This window comes from Hypanus sabinus, chromosome 1 (assembly GCF_030144855.1).
Source record: "Hypanus sabinus isolate sHypSab1 chromosome 1, sHypSab1.hap1, whole genome shotgun sequence".
NCBI classification, from domain to species: domain Eukaryota; kingdom Metazoa; phylum Chordata; class Chondrichthyes; order Myliobatiformes; family Dasyatidae; genus Hypanus; species Hypanus sabinus.
Window position 1 is genome coordinate 150415115 of NC_082706.1, and position 23240 is coordinate 150438354.

Below are 23240 nucleotides of genomic sequence, written 5' to 3' on the forward strand. Positions count from 1 at the left end.
CCATTTGTGCAGAGCAGAGTCCCACAGGCAGTAAGGATATATGACCATGTTATCCTTTATTAGTTAAGCATAAGAAATAAATATTGGAGAGCATTTGTAGAAATTTATTTACTCACAGAGAGTTCTGATGTTTGCATCAACTTCTTCAAAAATGTTAATTTATAAATTTATCCTCAGTCACTTGTGCTAACTGCACAGCAAAATACAAGGGGTGATTGATAAGTTCATGGCCTGAGGTAGAAGGAGTCAATTTTAGAAAACCTAGCACATTTATTTTCAACATAGTCCCCTCCTACATTTACACACTTAGTCCAAAGGTTGTGGAACATACCTCCAGGAATTGTCCACAGCGGGGGTGATTGATAAGTTTGTGACCTTGGGTGGAAGGCGATGAGTTATTAACTTCAAACTTTCTGCATGATTACTCAAAGAGCTGACCTGCATGTGCATGTGAAGAGAGCTGTATAACTCATCTCCTTCTACCTTAGACCACAAAATTATCAATCATCCATCTGTGGACACTTTCTGGAGGTCCATGATCAGTATGCTCCACAACAACTGGACTAAGTGTGTAAATATAGGAGGGGACTATGCTGAAAAATAAATATGCTAGGTTTTCTAAAATTGGCTCCTTCTACCTTAGGCCATGAACATATGAATCACCCCTCGTAGCCTGTTTCTAAAAGTTAATTTTTTTGTTTTTGTTAGACTCAAATTTTGGAAATGGAGTATAATACATGGATATTATACTCTGCTTATGGATCAAAAATGAAATCATTGTTAACTTAATAATATATTAAACTTATTCATAATTATGTGCTCATCTTTCCAAAGGTGAAATTTAAACTACAGCATCGTTTAATTTTGAGAAAAGAATGTACAGCAATTTTTCATATGTTTTCATTCCTTCATTTTCTGCAGGAAAATTCTTTTAAAGAACCCTGTGAAATATTGTATAACATTCTTTCCTCTCATCATACTGCCTGGAGTTTTCCTTTCTAATGTTGACATTTTGCTTCTTGAATGAAATAAACAATGTTGAATATACTGCACATCAGCAATCTCCAAGTTTGAGGGAGAAATCTGACATGATATAGTAGCCTGTGTGTATTCTATAAGACCATGAGAAATAGGAACAGAATTAAGCCATTTGCCATTGAGTCTGTTCAGCCATTCAAACCTGGATGATTTTCCATCCCAACTCTATTCTCCTGCCTTCTTCTCGTAACCCTTATTAATCAACAGTCTGTTATTGCCACACATAGCTGTGGCCTCTCACTAAAGAACAACACCATTGACATCGATGTAACCAAAGCTTGCATACAGAGAATTCCATGTGTATGTGTAACTAGATTTCATGTTTCACTCCGCTTCACTTAGAAAATTATTTCATCAAGACAGAACCGTGGTTTTCATTGATCAGTCAGTCTCTTCAGTTATATACCATCTGCAAAACAAATTCATCACACTAAGTACTATGGTCTAGAATTCTGCCCAGTGATTTGGTTTCTTCTTGTTTGTTTGATTGAATTTAGCTATTTCTGAAATCAAGTTATCTCCAAGTAAAAACATATTTTGAAATGTATCTTGTCATGTCTCCCCATCAGTCTCCCCATCAAAGCAAGGGAAGAGTTTTAAAATCAAACCAATTTTCCTCATCTCCTTTGGTGCTGGATGAACACATTATCATTCAGTACTGGACAACTGCTCAATATGGTGTTAAAAAAAAATACGTGAAAAATAGCATGGCCTACTTTTGTCCTTGGTACAGGCCTGTTGTCAAAGAACTGGATGGGAAAAATAAAGTATTTAGCAGGGCTCAGGGTATGTGGCTTTTTGAGTTTGGTAGTCAGAAGACTTGAAGATCAGTTGCTAACATTAAATCTTTGATTTTGTTTTAATTATTGGAATCTTTTCTGAAATGCAAATGGACCCAATTTGGTACAAATGGAGTGTTTCATGGGAACCCACATTTCACCTTGAACCTGGGATATAAGAGTAAAATTGACACGTGGGATTATACCTTCTTGGCATTATAATGTTACTCAGAAAACAAAATGACAGAGATACTGAACAAATCAGAGGATGTTTGTGGAAGAAGAAAGTGATCCATTACGAAGATAGCCAACTGGATGACTGCATGGGTAAAAACAGCCTGTTGGGAGTTAACACGAGGAAATCTGCAGATGCTGGAAATCCAAACAACACACACAAAATGCTGGTGGAACACAGCAGGCCAGGCAGCATCTACAGGAGAAGCACTGTCGACGTTTCGGGCCGAGACCCTTCAGCGCGCGCGGCCAAGGTGGCCAAGGCCGCCTCGCATGGCCTCACACGGCCAAGGCCCATGCCACGCACGAGGCGGCAGGCAAGATGGCGGCGACCAAGATGGCAACCCCCATGCCTTGCATGCGGCGCTGCTCAACTGCGCTCGTGGTTTGGACTTACAGCCCTTGGCAAAGTGGCCCTTCTTTCTGCAGCTGGAGCAGGTAGCTTCTTGGGCCGGGCAGCATTTTCGGGGGTGCTTTTCGAGTCCGCAGAAGTAACACTGCGCAGACTTGTGACTGGCAGCAGCCATGGTCGACTCACCAGCAGACTGCGGGGACTTCACGGACTCGCGACTGGCAGCAGCCATGGTCGATTTGCCGGTGGGTTGCGAGGTCTGCAGTGTCCATGAGGCCGGTGGGAGATCGCACGCCTGGAGAGCGCCAGCGTTGTGCAGTGCAGCCTCCAGCATGTCGGCCAGCTCAATCGCCGACTGTAAGGTAAGATCGGTGTGTTCCAGCAGCCGCTGGCGCACGTACACTGACCTGATCCCCGTAACGAAGGCGTCTCTCACTATGAGCTCTGCATGCTGTTCCGCCGTCAGTCCCCTGCAGTCTCAGGCCTGCACGAGTGTCTGTAGGGCCCGGACAAACTCAGTGCTTGTCTCTCCGGCCCGCTACCGCCATGTCGCTAAGCAATGTCTTGCATAGACGGTGTTCACCGGCTGCCGGTATTGTCTTTTGGGAGCATCCATTGCACCCTGGTAGTCCGTTTGGTCTCTGATCATGGAGTAGACCCTTGCACTGACCCTGGAGAGGAGAAGCCTGTGCATCGTGGCAGGGTCGGTCACATGAATTTCCTCCAGGTACGATTCGAAGCATGCTAGCCAGAGTTCGAAAGCGTCGCCGGCTTCCTGAGATTGTAGGTTGAGATCCAATCTGTCCGGTTGTAAAGTGCTCTCCATGTTTTAAAATTGCTGCTAATACAATTGATGCACCATCAATAACTCTCAGAGACGGGAAGTCCTTCAGGACGAAGGGTCTCGGCCTGAAACATCGACAGTGCTTCTCCTATAGATGCTGCCTGGCCTGCTGTGTTCCACCAGCATTTTGTGTGTGCTGTTGGGAGTTATACAGTCTTCAAACAATACCCAGGATATGGGATATAAATTACAATGGAAGAAAGAAAAGGCATGTAAAAAATGCAATCTTATGAGAGTGATGGAATGTTTCAATATGCAGGTAGATTGGGAAAATTAAGCAGGTACTGGATCCCAAGAGAGGGACTTTATAGAAAGCGTACAAGATGGCTTTTCAGAGCATCTTGTAGTTGAGCCCATGAGGGAACAGGCAATTCTGGATTAGGTGTTGTGTAATGAACCAAATTTGATTAGGGAGCTTAAAGTAAAGGGACCCTTCAGAGTCAATGATCATAATATTGATAGAATTCACCCTACAGTTTGGGAGGGAGAAGATAAAGTTAGATGTATCAGTATTGGAGCAGCAGAGGCATAAGAGAGGAGCTGCCCAAAGGTCACTATCAGGGATGATGACAGAACAATAATGTTTGAGTTTCTGGGGCAATTCAGAAGGTGCAGGATAGATACATCCCAAAGGTGAGGAAGTATTCTGAAGAGAGAATAAAGCAACCGTGGCTGGCAAGGGAAGTCAAAGTCACCATGAAAACAAAAGAGAAGGCATATAATATATCAAAAAAAAGTGGGAAGTTTGAAGATTGGAAAGCTTTTAAAAACCGAAAGCAACAAAAAAAAGCCAAAAGGAGAAAAAAAAAGATGAAATATAAAGGCAAACCAGCCAATAATATATAAGAACATGCCAAAAGCTTTTTCTGATATTGCACTGCTGGAAAATAACACTGGAAAAGTAGAAATAGGGGACAAAGAAATGGCAGACAAACTAAATCTGTATTTTGTGTCAACCTTCACTGTGGGAAAAACCAGCAGTATGTTAGAAATTTGAGAGTATGTCAGTGTGAAGCGAGTGTAGTTGCTGTACAAAGGATACGGTGCTTGGGAAACTGAAGGTAGATTAATCACCTGGACTGGATGGATTTACTACCCAGGGATCTGAAAGAGTTAGCTGAAGAGATTACAGATATATCAATAATGATTTTTCTAGAATCACTAAATTCAGGAATGGTTCTGGAATTGCAAATGTTACTAAACTATTTAAGAAGGGAGATAGGCACAAGAGAGGAAATTATAGGCCAGTTAGCCTGACTTCAGTGGTTAGGTAGATGTTGGAGTCCATTATTAAGGATGAGGTTTCGGGGTATTTGGAAGCACATGACAAAATAGGCGAAAGTCAGCATGGTCTCCTAAAGTGGAAATCCTGCCTGACAAATCTGTTCGAAGTCTTCGAATAAATAGCTGGCAGGATAGACAAAGGACATTCAGTAGATAAACAAGAGAAGATCTACAGATGCAGGAAATCCAAACAATTTGGTTGATGAAATTGATGATTTTGTGACCACATTTCCAGAGAATACAAAGAGAGGTGGAGGGGCAGGTAATGCTAAGGAAGTAAAGCATCTGCAGAGAGACTTAGACAGATTGGGAGAATGGATAAAGAAGTAGCAGATGGCATATAGTACAGGGAAGTGTATGGCCAAATACTTTGGTGGAAGACTATTTTCTAAATGGGGTGAAAATTCAAAATTCAGAGGTGCAAAGGGACATGGGAATTCTTGTGCAAAATTCCCTAGAGGTTATCTTGCAGATTGAGTCAGTGGTAAAGAAGGCAAATGCAATGTTAGCATTTATTTTCAGAGGTCTAGAATACATATAAGAGCAAGGATGTAATGCTGAGGCTTTACAAGACATCTGTCAGACTACATCTGGAATATTGTCAGCAGTTTTGGGCCACTTATCTAAGAAAAGATGTGCAGGCATTGGAGAAGGTCCAAAAAGGGTTCACAAGAATGATTCTGGAAAATAAAAGAGTTAAAGTATGAGGAGTGTTTGATGGCTCTACGTCTGTACATGCCGGGGTCTAGTAGAACAATAGGACCTATGGGACAGCAATGATCCTCGTTCCGGTATATTTCACAAATATGGACCACCTACAATAGGTCTCTCAAAGGACTGGAGAAATATAATCCATTCTTTTTTCCAAACTCACTGACAAGATGATTAGACCAATGACAAGTTCTCTTCAGGTCAACAATGAGCCTCCATTTACACTCACCAGCTTTACTGGGCAGGCCATACCATTCACTTTCCTAATATGAGACTCCACTCCAAGTACTGACATTGCAAAGTATTACCAGGAAGGCAGAGGAAATTCTTAAAGGCTATATTCCCAGCATTCATCAAAATATAAAACACACTCACCAATTCTTGGAAATCCTTGGCCTCGGACCAACTAAAAGAGAAAAAGCATTGCAATACTGCCACAAAGATCTGGTCTTCTCTTTGGAAACACAGTGAACTTGATACAAAATGAATATAGTATCAACCTACCCACCAGCTCACACAGACAGACCTCCCCTGCCCCACCTTTGGCAGATGCACAAAATAGCTACTTCAGAATCCATAGAACTGAACTGAAAGTTATCCTTGACCAAGAACAGCCACCTAAAATATTTATTAACCTACAGTTATCCCTCTCCAGCATGGAACTGGCCACTGAGAATGGCGAGGGCGTATTAGGCTGGGTTTTGTTTGAAGCAGCAATGCTACTTGATACTCTTGTAGGGGCCTTTCACCCTTTACAGGTTTTTGCACAGCAGGGCCTTTTGGCCAGCCAACCAAAACCTGTGTTGTCCGCTACAGGAGAAGTGGGACATATATGAGCAAGGCAAGTGATCGTTCTTAGCCAATCAGATTGATAAATCGCTGCTAATCAGGGAGTGTGTAAATCATAAAGGATCGATTAGAATGTGAATCAGGTATAGAAAGCAAATGGAAAAAGAGCAAAGTAAAATTATTTTTTTTAAAAAACCCTGTCTTTAAAAGCTGGAGAAATTTGTCTCAACATGTAATAGTTAATTTTTAGAGCCAAGGGATTAAGTTTAGTGAATTAAGACCTACATGCCATTAAATGCATGCCCCTACTTTAGAAGAGAATACTTTAACTTTATGGGATGAATTTTGATTATGTCATGGACCAAATACAACAAATTATACTTATGGTGTAAGTAATTAGTGAGAGAGAGTCTAAGATGCTATTTTATTCTTGCTCTGGGAGAAGCAGGACATCTTCAGCAGGGAAGTTTCCTGATGTCTATACTTAACTGTGCATTTACAGTCCAATTGCATACCCATAACTAATGATGAGAACTGATACCCAAGTGATTTGTTAATATTCCACTGAGACTAGCCCAAATTAAAGCCATTTACAAATGTGAAAATATAGACTGGATCAATTAAATAAAAAATATTTTGAGTATGGCCTGTGGCTACATTACACTGGTCATTTTGAAGACAAAATTAAATTGTTAAACACTGCTTGGGACGAATTTGTACAAAGAGCTGACACATCATCAGATGGCCAATGGAAACCTGCTTAATCAGAAAAAAGCACGTCAAAGCATATCAATTACTAAAGACACTCTGTATATAGCATTACTAAAAATGCACTACATAATTAGCTTTTATTTAAATTTGTTGTATAAATTTTGTTCTTGACAAGGTGTCAGGAGTGAGGAATATCAGGCTTTCTGCTGCACACATACAAGGACTAAATGCAACAATCCCAGATCATTTAAAGCAAGGTTAGGAGCATGAGCACATTTCTGTTTTGCCACAGTTTTACACTCAGTGGCCACTCTATTTAGCTAATAATGTGGCCATTGAGTGTCTGTTCATGATCTTCTGCTGCTGTAGCCCATCCATCTCAAAGTTTAACGTGTTGTGTGCTCAGAGATGCCATTCTGCACACCACTGTCACAATGCATGGTTATTTGAGTTGCCATTGCCTTCCTTACTGTTTGAACCAGAATGGCCATTCTCCTCTGACCTCTCTCATTATCAAGGCAACTTCACCCACAGAACTGCTGCCCATTGGATGTTTCTTTTGTTTTTCAAACCAGTCTCTGAAAGCTTTAGAAGCTGTTGTGCCTGAAAATCCAAGGAGATCAGCAGTTTCTAAGATACTCCAACCACCCATTCTGGCACCAACAGCCATTCCATGGTCAAAGTCACTTAAATCACATTTCTTTCCTACTCTGATGTTTGGTCGGAATAACAACTGAACCTCTTGACCACGTCTGTGTGCTTTTATGAATTGAGTTGCTGCTACATGATCAGCTGATTAGCTATTTGCATCAATAAGTACAGCTGTTACTAAAAAAGTGGACACCGAGTGTAGATCTACAAACTGAACTTTGTAAGTAATATCCCTCCTCAATAAACTCATATTTTTCTGGTGCACCTTTCTAGTCTAAAGCACAGGCTGTCAGCAGTTAAAAATCAGGGGCAATTCTACCTATGATGTCCAGGACAGATTAAAACAGTTTTCAGGTGGGTGTGTAAATGACTCACTAGTATTGCCAATTATGTCAAGTAGGCAGCTGAGAACAAGTGGAAAAGCAAGGAATGTTCTGGGTGTAGGCTCATAAATAACTTTCAAACAAAAAAGAGTAGATTATATGCCAATCATGCTTTTCTCATTTACATCAGAGTGTGACTTCACTACAACTTCTATTTTTCCCTTAAATTCACTTGGTCCTTCTCCAACACCTCTCGCCTCTTACTTGATCCATCTGCCTTCACCTCAGGAGACAGATTATCTATTAGTATCTTTTACTAGCCCACTGACTCTCACAGTTACCTCAACTACACCTCTTGTCACCCCGTCACTTGTACAAATGCAATTCCCTTCTCTCAGTTCCTCCATTTATTTTCCATCTGTTCACATGTTGAGGCTTTCCATTCTTCTGAGATGTCTCCTTTTGGAGAACAGAATCAATTGGTCAAATGGCCTAATCCTGCTCCAATCTTATATGTCTTATGGTTTCAAAACTGTGGCTCCCTCCACCACTGCTATCGATGTAGCCCTTATTCATATCACTTCCATTTCCTCATATCTTCCCTCACCCTATACCCTATACATAACACGGATAGAGCTCCCCTTGTCCTCAACTATAACTTCATGAGCCTCCACATTCAACGGATCTTTATCTGCAATGTCTGCCATTTCCAACATGATCCTACTAAAAGGTATATCTTCCCCTCCCCTCCCCTCTGTGATTTCCAGAGGAATTGCTCTCCCTGTGACTCCTGTCTCTCCCCATAGATCCCTGCAACCATCCTAAATGTTGCTCCTGCACTTACATCTCCCCTTTCACCACCATTCAGGCCCTAACCTCAGCAGGTCAAGAAGCATCTACGGAAGAGAGTGAACAGTCGACGTTTCAGGCCAAGACCCTTCATCAGGACTGTTTACCCTTTTCCATAGATGTTGCCTGACCTGCTGAGTTCCTCCAGCATTTTCTGTTTGTTGCTTGGATTTCCAGCATCTGCAGACTTCCTCTTGTTTTTGATGTTGTACAGTGGAATGTTTTTGCACAATTCTGAGAAAAATACTGCAGTCTGACCTAGACATTTCTGCAATAGCTGCTCCCCGTTTACAGATCCTTCTACCATATTGGGCTTGAACTGCTGGCTATCCCTTTGCACGAGTTTACACTTCAACAGCCATTGAGCTCTGAAGTGCTGCTTGCTACATTTAACTGTTCACCAGACTTGAAAATCATCTCGACCTCTCAATTGCAGGAAGACTGTTCTGAAAACATCCTGGTTGTTTCAGCCACAAATCCTGCATCACATCCCAACACCATTTTTCTTTACATTTGTGGGATTTGCACAATCCCAGAAGGCCAACATATAATTCCCAAATGTATTGGCTCTTGAGGAGGAGGTTGTAAGATGCATACCTAGACTACAACGGTGCTTTTGCTAAAGTTATTCCCATGTTATGAAGGTACCACAGCTGTGAGGGGCTGAAGGAGCGGGAGCAGCCCCCTCCTTCCGGAGAATCGCAAGATCGCTATTAATTCGGGACTTGGAAGTGAGAGACAATGCAACTGTTTTGTCCATTTGTTCTTAGAGGCACCTGTGTCACGTGCATGTCCCGGCTACGTGACAACTACCATGAACCTGAACACCCTCGGGCCATGTGGGGGTGGAGATTGCATCCCCCTACTTTGATGGACAGCTACAACTCTGCAAGTAAAGATAAAAGCGGACTGCAGGAGGCAGTACCCTAGCGATGCACCAGAGGAACTTGCTCGCTCAACGCTCCCGTGAGAGCTGGAAGCCACTCAACGCCATGTGTGCTCCTAACTCCTTTGCCTGGGGAGCGGGTGGCTGATACTACCGAGAAGGACTTCGAACTAACAACGGGGAAAACAACGCTCCCCTGATTTTAATGGAGTGGTCATAAAGACACGGGCAAGTCTTCTTTTTGTTCTCACCAATCCCTCTAAGACACATGAAACCCAATGATTCCTCGAAAGGCTTCTGAATGACTCTTTATATTTCCAATGGACAAAAATATTATCCCCTAGACAACAGCCGAGATTAATGATGATTATGACTATACCCATGCTTTAGATTGTGTATTGGTGATGTGCATTATCTGAATGTTTGCATTAACCTTACTTTTGTGCCCCTTTATAAATAAAAACGTTTGAAAATAGTGACATCAGACTTCAACGGACCTCTCTATCTTTGCTGGTAATTTCTCCAGTTACGGGATTTCGTAACACCCATAGTAGAGCTGATATGGAATTTCAGAATTTTGACCCGAAGACTATAGTGCAGGGTATGTAGAGTACAATACGGGACTATAGAAAACTCAAAAAGCTATTTCTAGTTTATTCAAAGTTATTCTTAGATGAGCAATTTGCAACCATATTATCAAATACATCATACAGTTTTGTTTAACTTACATGTACTAAAGAGATGATGAAGTAACCAAGAGCAAGTGTAACTCAGAGAGGGTTTGTTCCCATGAACCTGGTGCTCTGTCAAATAATCCTTGCAAAATTGCAACACATTTGGTAGATGGTATTGAAAATCAAAATTTCAGACCAAGCACAAAGATCAATACCTATGGGGCAGCAGTGATCTATAAACATATACTGCAGGCATCTTAAGGCATTGAAAGAAGTCAGATCCTCTATCCTGAACAGTGTTCTGGAAAGAGATTACTATTGGGATAGAGGAAAGGATTCAAGGATTTGCTCAAAGTCTACTTGAAGGAATGCATTATCACTTTGAACTCCTGCAATATCTGGACCAAAAGTTTTCAAAGTACAGAAGGAACATTCAAGCTGCTGCTGAAAACATCAAGCTAGAAGTGGAGCACCTCACAATTTACCTACCTGCCCAGAAGCTGAAGAGTTTACATTTCCTTCTCTGGCCACCACAGACCCTATTAAACTGAAGTAGAAGTAAGGCATCCTCAGTCCTGAGGAAGTGCCTAGGAAGGATGAGGATAACACATTTAAAACAGGACATATAGAGTGTTGTGCCAAGATGTTAATAAACTTACTATTGAACTGAACAGCATGGAAACAAGCCTATCAGCCCATCCTGTCTATGCCTTCTCCTATGCCTATCTTGTAGGAATGTCAACAAAAATTCAACATGAGTGTAATTACCTGTAACGTACACATTATTCCAACCAATGTCATATATATATATATATACATACACTCTATATATATCTAAATATATGATAATCAGAATCAGAATAATGTTTATTATTACCGGCAAGTGTCGTGAAATTTGTTAACTTAACAGCAGCAGTTTAATGCGATACATAATATACAAACATTTGTAGAAGAAGAAAATAATATTAATAAATCAATCAATCAATCAATCAATCAATCAATAATTCATTGAATCTATTTATTACAGTATAGATATAATGGATAGATTAAAATCATGCAAAAACAGAAATAATATAAAAGAAGTGTGATCAGGCATAGCTCAAATACCATCTATAAATTTAATAACGATACAACCATTGTTAGTAGAATCTCAGATGGAGACAAGAGGGTGTACAGGAGTGCGATATGCCAGCTACTGGAGTGGTGTCGCAGCAACAACCTTGTTCTCAACATCAGTAAGACGAAAGAACTGATTGTAAATTTAATCGGCTCCATCTTGGGTATTAGCCTACAAGGTACCCAGGATATCTTCAAGGAGCGGTGTCTCAGAAGGCAGCATCCATTATTAAAGACCTCCAATACCCAGGGCATGCCCTTTTCTCACTGTTACCATCAGGTAGGAGGTACAGAAGCCTGAAGGCACACACTCAGCGATTCAGGAACAGCTTCTTCCCCTCTGCCATCTGATTCCTAAATGACATTGAACCCTTGGACACTACGTCATTTTTTAAAATATATATTATTTCTGTGTTTTGCACAATTTTTAATCTGTTCAATATATGTATCCTGGATAAAGTATAATGAATAAGATTTACTTACTTATTTATTATTATTATTTTTTCTTCTATATTATGTGTTGCATTGAACTGCTGCTACTAAGTTAAAAAAATTTAACGTCATATGCTGGTGATAATAAGCCTGATTCTGATTCTGATATAAGAAAAAAATGCCCCCAAAACATAATAATGTACAACATAACACAAAATATACACAGCAAACTTAATCCTTAATAGTCTGGGTGAATTCTGCCTAATGAAATTAAGAAGTCCCTAACCCACCCCCAGAATTCACCTTAGCAGGAAAAGTCAAATGAGCAGGGGCCCACAAAACTCAGCCGCACCTACTCCTGCTTTCACAGGCAGGTGCCGGGTAGGAAGAGCAATCAATGTCAGAAGTCTGGAGGTGGAGGCCTGTCTCTCCACAGGGGCTATGCCACTTCCACTGGAGAGTCCTCGTCCAAATGGGCAGATCCACAGAAACACTGACCAGGATACCTCCAAAGTCCAGTGTAAAAAAACTTATCCCCCGCTTCCAACACACAGAACAGGCCATCGTAAGGCAGCTGATGTCCAGTATTTCATCTCCTGCAGGCCTGGCACAGGTGCGATAGCAGCAGGCCATGATGCGTCGTGGGCACCCGAGCAAAAGATTTGGTGCTGTCCATGAAAGGTGGCCTATCCTGCAAAGCGGACCACTGGACCATGGATGTTGGGAGAAACGCTCCTGGCACCCACAAGGGTTATCTGAAAATGAGCTCTGCAAAACAGGATTGAAGGTCAAACTTTGGGGCTGTCCTCAGGCCCAACATGACGCATGGCAGTCTGTCCACCCTACCACCATCACTGAGGCATGAATGGAGAGCGGCTTTCATTGAACGGTGGAACCACTCGCAGACCGTTGGCCTGTGAGTGATAAGCCTTGGTCCAGTGCAATTTGACCCCCAGTTTACAGGCAACCGCACACCAAAGCATGACCATAAACTGTGTCCCTCGGTCTGAAGAGATTTCGGACGGGATGCCAAACCAAAAAAAGCTCACCCCACCTCCACAGCTGAAAGGGATGACAGTGGCACTGCCCCTGGCCAATGTATGGTCCCATCAACGATGGTGAGGAGGTGAGTAAACCCATGGGACAGAGGCAACAGGCCAACCAATTCATGTAGTCAAAACACCGCTTAAAGACCGTGAAAGAAGTTAAAGGAGCCTTGGTGTGATGATGCACCCTCGCGCATTGAGAGGCCAAACAAGCACTAGCCCAGTCCCTGGTGTCTTACTTAAGTCTATGCCACACAAACATTTCTGTCACCTGTTTCTCTGATGCCATCCATCCCAGGTGAGAAAGCCCGGGGACCGCATCGCAAACGTGCTGCTGCCAGCTTGCTGGCACAACCGGCAAGGGTTGCCCCATTGGCACATCACACAGAATCGAAACGCCGCTCTCACCAAATGCAATGTCCACCAATTTCAACCCCGTGTCTGCTGAAAACAGCACCTGCACGCCCAAGTCTGAAACCTGGTCTGCCACCATCTGAGCATAATCCACACCCAAATGGACAGCAGCAGTGAAGGACCGGGAAAGGCAGTCAGCCACCAGGTTACGCTTCCCCGTGACATGCTGTATTTCTGTGGCAAACTCTGAAATAAAAGAAAGATGGTGCTGCAGTCCAGCAGATCAAGGTTCAGAGACATTAGCCATGGTGAATGTTAGGGTCTCAAAACCAACAAAAGCTGTAAATGGATGGCCCTCCAGGAGAAAACAAGAATACCATACTGCCAAGTACAGGCCAAGAAGCTCATGGTCGAACGTGCTGTAATGACCTGCCGATGCAGACAACAGCTAACGGGCACCGGCCATTCTGTTTTCCTGACTCCTTGAACCCACAGGGTGTGCGATGCTTCTTTGCTCTCGGTCCAAATGCCACGTGGTAGAAACACAGGGTAGGAGACCATCACTGAGCCGCAACAATTTTCTCATGTTCAGGTGGCGGCAAGCTGGCAGAGTCATCCAGCCACATGGTCACACGGGCCCTCAGTAATGGAAAGCACCTTGTCAGTCTCTCACTAGAGCTCAAGCCAGAGCTGACCGCACCTCGCCTTGTAGTGGTTTGCAGGAAAAGCTCTCTGAAGATGAAACGTGACTGATATCCATCAAGAAGGGACAACATGTGGGCTATCAACTCTGACAACTTGGAGTCGTCTAAGCCAGGCAGTGAGAGAAGCTGACTCTGTGCTCAGACTCAGAAAGTTCAGAAGTCTCTAAAGGCAGTTGCTTAAGAGTCTTGTACCTGCCAACTGCCGGGGGTGGGGGGGGGGGGAGGGTGCTGTAGGATGCTCATCATCACCCTGGTCGCAATAGAGCTGTCAAACGCTATGTAGTAATATTTCATGTTGTCTTGTAAGATTCCCTGCTCTGTGAACTGGGCCTCTGCCTGAGCGAACCAAATGGCGGCATGTTCCTGGCAGAATTCAGGGAGCTTGAGAACAACGGTGTTTGCAGTCATGATTGTAAAACGAGCAAAATTACTCTGGAATCATCCGGAGGAGCATCGGGGTTTGCATTAATTCCACATTCCTCTATGCCTGGCTCTTTCAAGTACCTGTCAAGATACCTCTTAAATGTTCTTAAACATTGCTTCTTTAAGTATTGGAGCTGCAGTTGAGTGAATAGTATGCTCTTTGACCTCTTTTTATATTACATGAAAGGTCTTGAAATCTAGATAATTTCCCACATTGTGTCACGTGCACCGATGGTCCCAGCTGGGTGATTGCAGGTATTGGCAAAGACACTGGAGAGGCAAGGATGGGAGTACAAATTTTGTCTTCCTGAGAGAGCACAGTATGCTCGTGCATGACAGAGCTGCTGCCAATTCCAATGGTTGATGCTTGGTCCATCACAGTTTTCTATATATAGAGATCGGATTCAACATTTCAAGTTGATGACCAATATGGTTATTGAAACATGACCTCTGTTGCTTTCTCCACAGCTACTGTATATTTCTAGCACTGTAACTTCTAATTCATTTTCTATTACATCTGCTATAGTGTTCCTCTGTATTCAGAGCAATCTGTCGGAGGACAGATTGATGCACTCCTGTGATACAATCCAAGATCTTTTCTCACTGTTATCTACAGCTATAACAGAAGTCAGAGCAGTTAGATATTGTGAAATTCATTTCATTAGTTTCAATGTACAGTAATTAATTTTAGAGGCAGTGTTGGAGACACTGGAAATATTATGTGGCACATTTAGAATTATCAATCAGGGGTGAGATTCCAAGTGTGCATCATTCAAGTGAGTTAAGTATTTAAGGTAGATATTCAATGAAACTGGATTCTAGCAGAGATCTATGTGTATTGTAACATTGCAACATTACGACATTGCATACTTAGCACATCCAAGGAGAATAGATTTCTGTCCTTGGCAATAATAGTGAGGCAACACTCGTGCCAAATCACTTTGCATTTTGTTTAACATCTTAATGCGCATGCTCTGCATACTTTAAGCCTAAGAAGGTAACATAATTCACCTACTCAATAAGGACGCTGGTAAATTTCATGCAGAAGTATCTTTTTTGTACATCAGATGTATATTGAAAATAAATGGGTACCTTTATTTAGTTTTTATGGGCCCTGAAAGTAACTAAATTAGCAGCTATTTCCATGAATGTTCTATCTTTCAGTAAGTTTAAAAGCAAGTGTTCTTTCTTGGTTACTCTGTGTGTTTTTATTCTGATATTGTGGTTATAAACACATTTATGTTGAAATTCTATATTTCTTTTCATTAAGATCTATTTCTTTTAGATAGAAGCTTATAGAAAAATTGTATTTTGCTCAACTCAGAAAGTCCAGCATCCATTGCAACATTTACAAAGTATTACATTATACCTTCTGCAGTCCTTTGTTGTTAATGGGTGTTCATGGACTATTTCACTCAAAAGTACATTCATTTTTTTTTTCATAATGTGTTTTCACACAAGTTATGGACTGTATACTTCTGTCGGATTTTAAATGTCAGGGAATTGATGGGTTCTATTAATGTTCAAGGGTACATATAAACTCTCATAAATTACTCAGTAAACTATGAAACACTCATGCATAAATTGTACATGGAAACCTTTATGAAGATACAAAAATAATCTGTAATCAATTTACTCGAGAAATGAAATCTGTATTAGTGCATTTGCAAAAAATTGCTCTTTTTTGTGTACCAGATTACATGTTGAGTCAGATTTAATATATTTGATTAATAGTGCAAGCTGATGCAATCTGCTTGTTGGAGAAACATGTCATTGTGGCAACCACAAATAAATATAGTCAATGAACTTCAAATACCTATAAATCAAGTTTAATGTAAATTTCAATTTATACTGAGGACCAGTATGCAGAGGCCAACCTATAACAGTTGATGTACTGTACTTTCTGTTATTTCATATATATTCCATGAGAGGAGGTTGATAGGTTGAGGATTATTAGTCTGATGGTTAATTGAAACTCCTTGATTTGCATCCACCACAGGACACATGCGAAAAAAGAAAATAACACAAAGTAACGAGGATTGACTAAGTCAAGTGCTGGCTGTTTGCTTCAGATGAGTCAGTTGTGAAAGTCCTGATAGCCCTTGGAATTCTCAGATCAGTCTGACAAGCCAGTGAGCCTAAAGTCTTTGCCTGCCATATTGTTCAGACCAAGCCAAATATGTTTGATGAATCTATATATTACTGTAAATAGAACACCTTCCCATCCCAATACAACTCTTCCTCTGTGGTAACCACTGTGACTTCCTTTACATTTTGTTTCTCTTTCACCTAAAGGCACAACTTCAGAGGAGTGATGTAGTCTTTTTTTTAACTTTCAAAGCTCAAATGTGGAAGTTCTGAATCACATACAAATGCTGTCAATTTGTTTAATGACAAGTTGAACTTCAATACTGTTCAACTTCCTGGGGCTTAGTGGCTAAACTATTAACTTGTGACCTCTGAAAATATCAAATATTGTTCCTTTTCTGAAGTTGGATGACCTATAGGGCATAACCTTCAATTTTTGTTTTTAAATGATTGGCTCACTTGGCTTTTAAACTCCTACTATATATCCAAACACATAAAACCAGCAGTCATCTAAAGAATAAGGTGGTATTTTATTACCATGGACCTTTTATGGTTTTGTTTTTCAGAGCCATATCAAACATTTTGTCTGGAGGAAATAACTCAATATGTACAAAAAGATGCAGTGGGACAGAGTCCATGTTTTGTTATTTGATGACCCCCATCCCCCAGAATGAGGGCTAATCACAATATGATCCACTGTATCACTCCAACATGGTCCAGGCAGTTTTATATGTTCTGTGGCAGTAATTTCATTTCATTATGGGCTGCAGTGAATCTCAAGGAAGTGGATATCAGCATCCTGTTCATATTAATAAATATCAAGACTATGCTTTGACTTCTTACACTAAAAGCTTACATCATCTAAGAGGACAATACCTTATAAACATAGTTTGCTGATTGATTTCTCCAGTAGGTTTCACATGAAGATGCAAATATGAAGATTACACATGTTGGGAGTATTAATATACATTGATTCCATTTACTTAACACAACACCAGGAAGAACACCTGCAATTACAACACTGATAATTTTATTAATAGCCAGATATATTCTGTTGTATTTTGGTGAAGGGCATTCAATGAGTGATGTTGCAATTTGGTGCGGAATACTGAACTGTTCTATCTACAATACTGCAGATTTGGCCAAAGTCTGATAAATGTAAATTTTGTGCTGCCTTTAAGTGGGTTCCACATGCACATTTTTATTGAAGAAGTGGAGAGGAGTTAGCTCAGCCAAAGCTTTGGTTGACTGGAGTCTCCCTGCCCCAACTTACATAACTATTACCATTCTGTCTCTGACCTGAATCAGCTACATTAGATTCCAATTTACTAAGCACTAGGAGCAGCTCATAGAATAAGAGAATGGTGTGCCATTTTTGGCTACATCACTCTACGATCATGGTTAATTGCCTGTCGTTAAAGGTGAGAAAGTAATAGCAATTCCTGCACAGATTGCCGTACAATGTTTAATCACAAATGTGCGTCTCCATAATGAAGCTTCCTACATTAATAAAGCTGCACTTTCAGGCTGCCTTTTTGCTCTCTGTCCAAGAAAAAGGAAAGAAATTGTGTTCTACTTGATTGTAAGCCTCACTATCATTGGTCAAACAAAGTTGGTGACATATCAGCATGTAGGAGAGAGATTGAGTGGTGCCACAACAATAACCTTTTACTCAATGTCAGCAAGACCAAGGAACTGAGCACAGGGTTCAGGAAGAGGAAACCAGAGGTCCATAAGCCAGTCCTCTTCGGGGGAAATCAGAGGTGGAGAGGTGGAAATTTCTCTGTGTTATCATTTCAGAGGACTTGTCCTGGGTCCAGCATGTAAGTGCAATTACAAAAAAAGCATGACAGCACCTCTATTTTCTGAGAGGTTTGCAAAGATTCGGCAGGACATCTAAAACTTTGAAAAACTTCTATAGATGCGAGGTGAATTGACTGGATGCATCACAACCTGGTATTGAAACACACCACAGCCTCACATAGATGCACAAATGTCCTTGAAAAGAAAATCCTACAAAAGGTAGAGAATGCGATCCAGTCCATCTCAAATAAAGCTGTCCCCACCATTAACACATCTACTGTGCATAGAATGTTGTCGGAGGAAAGCAGCATCCATCATCAGGGATTCTCACTACTCAGACCATGCTCTCTTCTCACTGCTGCCATCAGGAAGAAGGTACAGCATCCTCAGGAACAGTTATTACCCCTCAGTCATCAGGCTCTTGAACTAAATGGGATAACTCCACTCAACTTCACTTTCCCCATCATTGAAATATTCCCACAACCTTCTCTTTCAAGGTCTCTTCATCTCATGTTCTTGATACTTATTGCTTATTTATTTATAATTATTATTATAATTTTTATTTTGTATTTGCAGTTTGTTGTTTTTTGCACACTGGTTGTCAGTCTTATTGTGGCCTTTCATTGACTTTATTATGGTTATTATCTGATCATTAATTTTTTGAGTATGCCTGCAAGAAGACAAATCTCAAAGTTGTATATAATGGCATATATGTACTTTGATAATAAATTTACTTTCAACTTTGAACTCTGTCACTTTAGAAATGCAAGGGTATGTGGCAAATTGAGAGATAAGGCTGATGTCTGTTAGACTGCCATGAAATCATCCACAGACAAAGGAACGGGAGGTCATGGGACCCTGGGACCTCAACCACCATTCTGCCCATCTCAGTAATTGGTGATTTGACTGCAGCAAGTGGCACATCTTCATCAATGACCTTTTTTGAAGAAGTGCCGCAGTAGGATACATAGCATTGCTGTTCAATTGGGTTCATGCATGACCTGTGCTCCCGACAATACCTGCTGACTCAGGTTTTGGGACCTAGGCATCCAAATCCATGGGAAAACAGGTTAGTAAGATGTTGAAGAAAGCATATTGCACACTTGGATGAGTCTTAGAATATGAGGCCTTTTATTTCAAATTTACAAAAAAGCTGTTTAGGCTGCACTTGGAGAAATGTGTACAGTTCTGGTTATTGAACCATATGAAGGATCTAACTGAACTGGAGAAAATGCAAAAGAGATTTACCAAGATGCTACATCATTATAGGGAGAGACTGGATATGTTGAGCTTGTTTTTGCTGCAGCAAAAGATGCTGAGGGCTGATCTGATGGAAGAATATAAGATTATGAGAGGCATAGATGGGTAGATAGTCAAAATATTTTACTCAAAATTGTTTTATTAAAAGATATCCAAAGAAGAGGGCATAGGTTTAAGGTGTGATGTAGCAAATTTAAAGAGAATCTAAAGGGTGACTCTTTTAAGGCAGTTGTTATTTGGAATGCACTACCAGAGAAAATGATGTTCTTTATCAGGTATTTAGACAGACACTTACATAGTCAAGGTTTAGAAAGATGTGGTCATGGTGCAAGCAAATAGAATTAGTGTAGATGAACAAAATGTTGACAAAAGTGTGGTCAGCTGGAGGACCGGTTTATGTATCATACAGTTCTATGACTCTATAGGTTTATGACTAGGCTCTGCTGATAGGGATAGTCTCTTCCTCCTTCTTTTGTCTCTTCAGCCATGATAATGTTGAAAAATGGGGTAGGCCTGAGGATCTGAGTAACTACTCTTCTCCTACTTTCCTATGTTCTTATGAATCATAGGCTTGAAGTCACCAGTGCCCATTCCTCTTACATATGGTGCGAGTGTAGAAATATATTGCCAAGTAAATCAAGATTGGTAAAGATTCCAAAGTTCTAAAGAATCTTCTGATAAAATCAATACACATAGTGATGAAGGAAAATTTGCAACACGGCTTAATATCATAACCTTCATCTTGAACTCTTATTTCATTCACCTTAAGTGTTCATTAGCACCAGAAACATTTCTAGAAAATTGCTCCCTTCTGAATTTTTGTACTTTGTAGAGAAATTTTTACTGATTTTATTTCAGTAAATGCTCATGCAAAAAAATTGTTAGTTGCTAGAAAATGTAGATTACTTATACAAACTGCATCATAAAGAAGGCAGTTTGGCTCTTGTTTCTCTCAGACAAACTCTAAATAAAACTGATAACAGATGGCTTGTTACTAGTCTAATCTAACTCTTGCTGTGTTAACATAGTGGCTGTTATGAGTAAAATTTTCCATCAAGAGAGCAGACTGTGACCTGCTTAACTTTACATCAATTCTACGTATGCTGGGGCTATTTAGAGATCAGGTGTTCATGATCAAATTTTACAATCAGAAAGAGCATGGAAAGAATGCAAACTGACACCATTACATTCAGAGTAAATATTGTGAGATTTTAACAGTAGCATAAATTTAGCATCTGAAATAAACTGAATAACACATGCAGAGAAGTGCAAAGCACTAGGGTGTCTTGCCAAATTCAAGGTAGAATAGAAACCTTGAAGGCCTGGGTTTGCTGACAACACTACACTGATTGACCTAATCTCACATAATAATAAGGCAGCCTACAGAGAAGAATTCATCACCCTGACACAGTGGTGTCAAGAAAACAACCTCTCCCTCAATTTTTCAAAAATACAGGAGATGGTCGTGGACTACAGGAGGAATGGAGACAGGCTAACCCCTATCAACATCACTGGATCTGCGGTTCAGAGGGTGAACAGTTTTAAGTTCCTCAGCATAAACATCACCGAGGATCTCACATAGTCTGTACATACCGGCTGTGTGGTGCAAAAGGCACAACAGTGCCTCTTTCACCTCAAACAGTTAAAGAAGTTTGAGTATGGATCCCCAAATCCTAAGAACTTTCTACAGCGGCACAATTGAAAGCATCCTGACTGGCTGCATCACTGCCTGGAATGGGAACTGTACTTCTGACAATCACAGGACTCTGCAGAGAGTGGAGCGGACAGCCCAGCACATTGGTAGATGTGAACTTCCCACGAATATAAAGGAGGATAGTAAAAGCTTCTTTAGGTATGTGAATAGCAAAAAAATAGTTAAGACAAAAATTGGGCCATTGAAGACAGAAGCAGGTGAATTTATTATGGGGAACAAGGAAATGGCAGACAAGTTGAACAGGTACTTTGGATCTGTCTTCACTAGGGAAGACACAAACAATCTGCCAGATGTAATAGTGGCCAAAGGAACTAGGGTAAAGGATGAACTGAAGGAAATGTATATTAGGCAAGAAACGGTGTTGGATAGACTGTTGAGTCTGAAGGCTGATAAGTCCCCGGGACCTGATGGTCTGCATCCCAGGGTACTTAAAGAGGTGGCTCTAGAAATTGTGGACACATTGGTAATCATTTTCCAATGTTCTATAGATTCAGGAACAGTTCCTGCTGATTGGAGGGTGGCTAATGTTGTCCCACTTTTCAAGAAAGGAGGGAGAGAGAAAACGGGGAATTATAGACCGGTTAGCCTGATGTCAGTGGTGGGAAAGATGCTGGAGTCAATTATAAAAGAGGAAATTACGACACATTTGGATAGCAGTAGAAGGATCAGTCCGAGTCAGCATGGATATATGAAGGGAAAGTCATGCTTGACTAATCTTCTGGAGTTTTTTGAGGATGTAACTATGAAAATGGACAAGGGAGATCCAGTGAATGTAGTGTACCTGGACTTGCAGAAAGCTTTTGATAAAGTCCCACATAGGAAATTAGTGGGCAAAATTAGGGCTCATGGCATTGGGGGCAGAGTACTGACATGGATTGAAAATTGGCTGGCTGACAGGAAACAAAGAGTAGCGATTAATGGGTCCCTTTCGGAATGGCAGGCTATGACCAGTGGGGTACTGCAAGGTTTGGTGCTGGGACCGCAGCTGTTTACAATAAACATTAATGATTTAGATGAAGGGATTAAAAGTAACATTAGCAAATTTGCTGATGACACAAAGCTGGGTGGCAGTGTGAAATGTCAGGAGGATGTTATGAGAATGCAGGGTGACTTGGACAAGTTGGGTGAGTGGGCAAATGTATGGCAAATGCAGTTTAATGTGGATAAAAGTGCGGTTATCCACTTTGGTGGCAAGAACAGGAAGGCAGATTTGATCTAAACGGAGTCAAGTTAGGAAGGGGAAGTACAACGAGATCTAGGTGTTCTTGTACATCAGTCAATGAAAGCAAGCATGCAGGTACAGCAGGTAGTGAAGAAAGCTAATGGCATGTTGGCTTTCATAACAAGAGGAATTGAGTATAGGAGTAAAGAGGTCCTTCTGCAGTTGTACAGGGCCCTGGTGAGACCCCACCTGGAGTATTGTGTGCAGTTTTGGTCTCCAAATTTGAGGAAGGACATTCTTGCTATTGAGGGAGTGCAGCGTAGGTTCACAAGGTTAATTCCCGGAATGGCGGGACTGTCATATGTTGAAAGATTGGAGCGACTGGGCTTGTACACACTGGAATTTAGAAGGATGAGAGGGGATCTGATTAAAACATATAAGATTATTAAGGGATTGGACATACTGGAGGCAGGAAGCATGTTCCTGCTGATGGGTGAGCCCAGAACTAGAGGCCACAGTTTAAGAATACAGGGTAGGCCATTTAGAACAGAGATGCGGAAAAACTTTTTCACCCAGAGAGTGGTGGATATGTGGAATGCTCTGCCCCAGAAGGCAGTGGAGGCCAAGTCTCTGGATGCATTCAAGAGAGAGTTAGATAGAGCTCTTATAGATAGCGAGGTCAAGGGATATGGGGAGAGGGCAGGAACGGGGTACTGATTGTGTATGATCAGCCATGATCACAGTGAATGGTGGTGCTGGCTAGAAGGGCCAAATGGCCCACACCTGCACCTACTGTCTACTGTCTATTAATCAGGACATTTGCAAAGACGGGTGTATAAAAAGGACCCTAATGCTTGTCTTCATCAGCTGAGCTACTGAGTACAAATTACTACTGTATAAAAGTTTTGTTAGGTCACACTTAATGTTGTTTACATTTCTGACCATCATCTCTTTCTCACCACCTAATGAAGTTTTCATAAATCTAATTTTTAACTCTCAACATACATGTCTAT

The 23240-nt window shown here is 41.1% G+C and overlaps 1 long non-coding RNA gene across 1 annotated transcript in view; it reads right to left on the reverse strand.

The window, feature by feature from the left end:
- Positions 1 to 1370: 1370 nt before the first annotated feature.
- LOC132399099 (uncharacterized) overlaps positions 1371 to 23240 on the reverse strand; it is a 79769-nt gene continuing 57899 nt past the window's right edge. Inside the window, exons 3-4 of the long non-coding RNA XR_009513871.1 lie at positions 5618 to 5648; positions 1371 to 1447 (exon numbers count right to left, since the gene is read on the reverse strand). This is a non-coding gene — a long non-coding RNA (uncharacterized LOC132399099). The remainder of the gene's footprint in view (positions 1448 to 5617; positions 5649 to 23240) is intronic.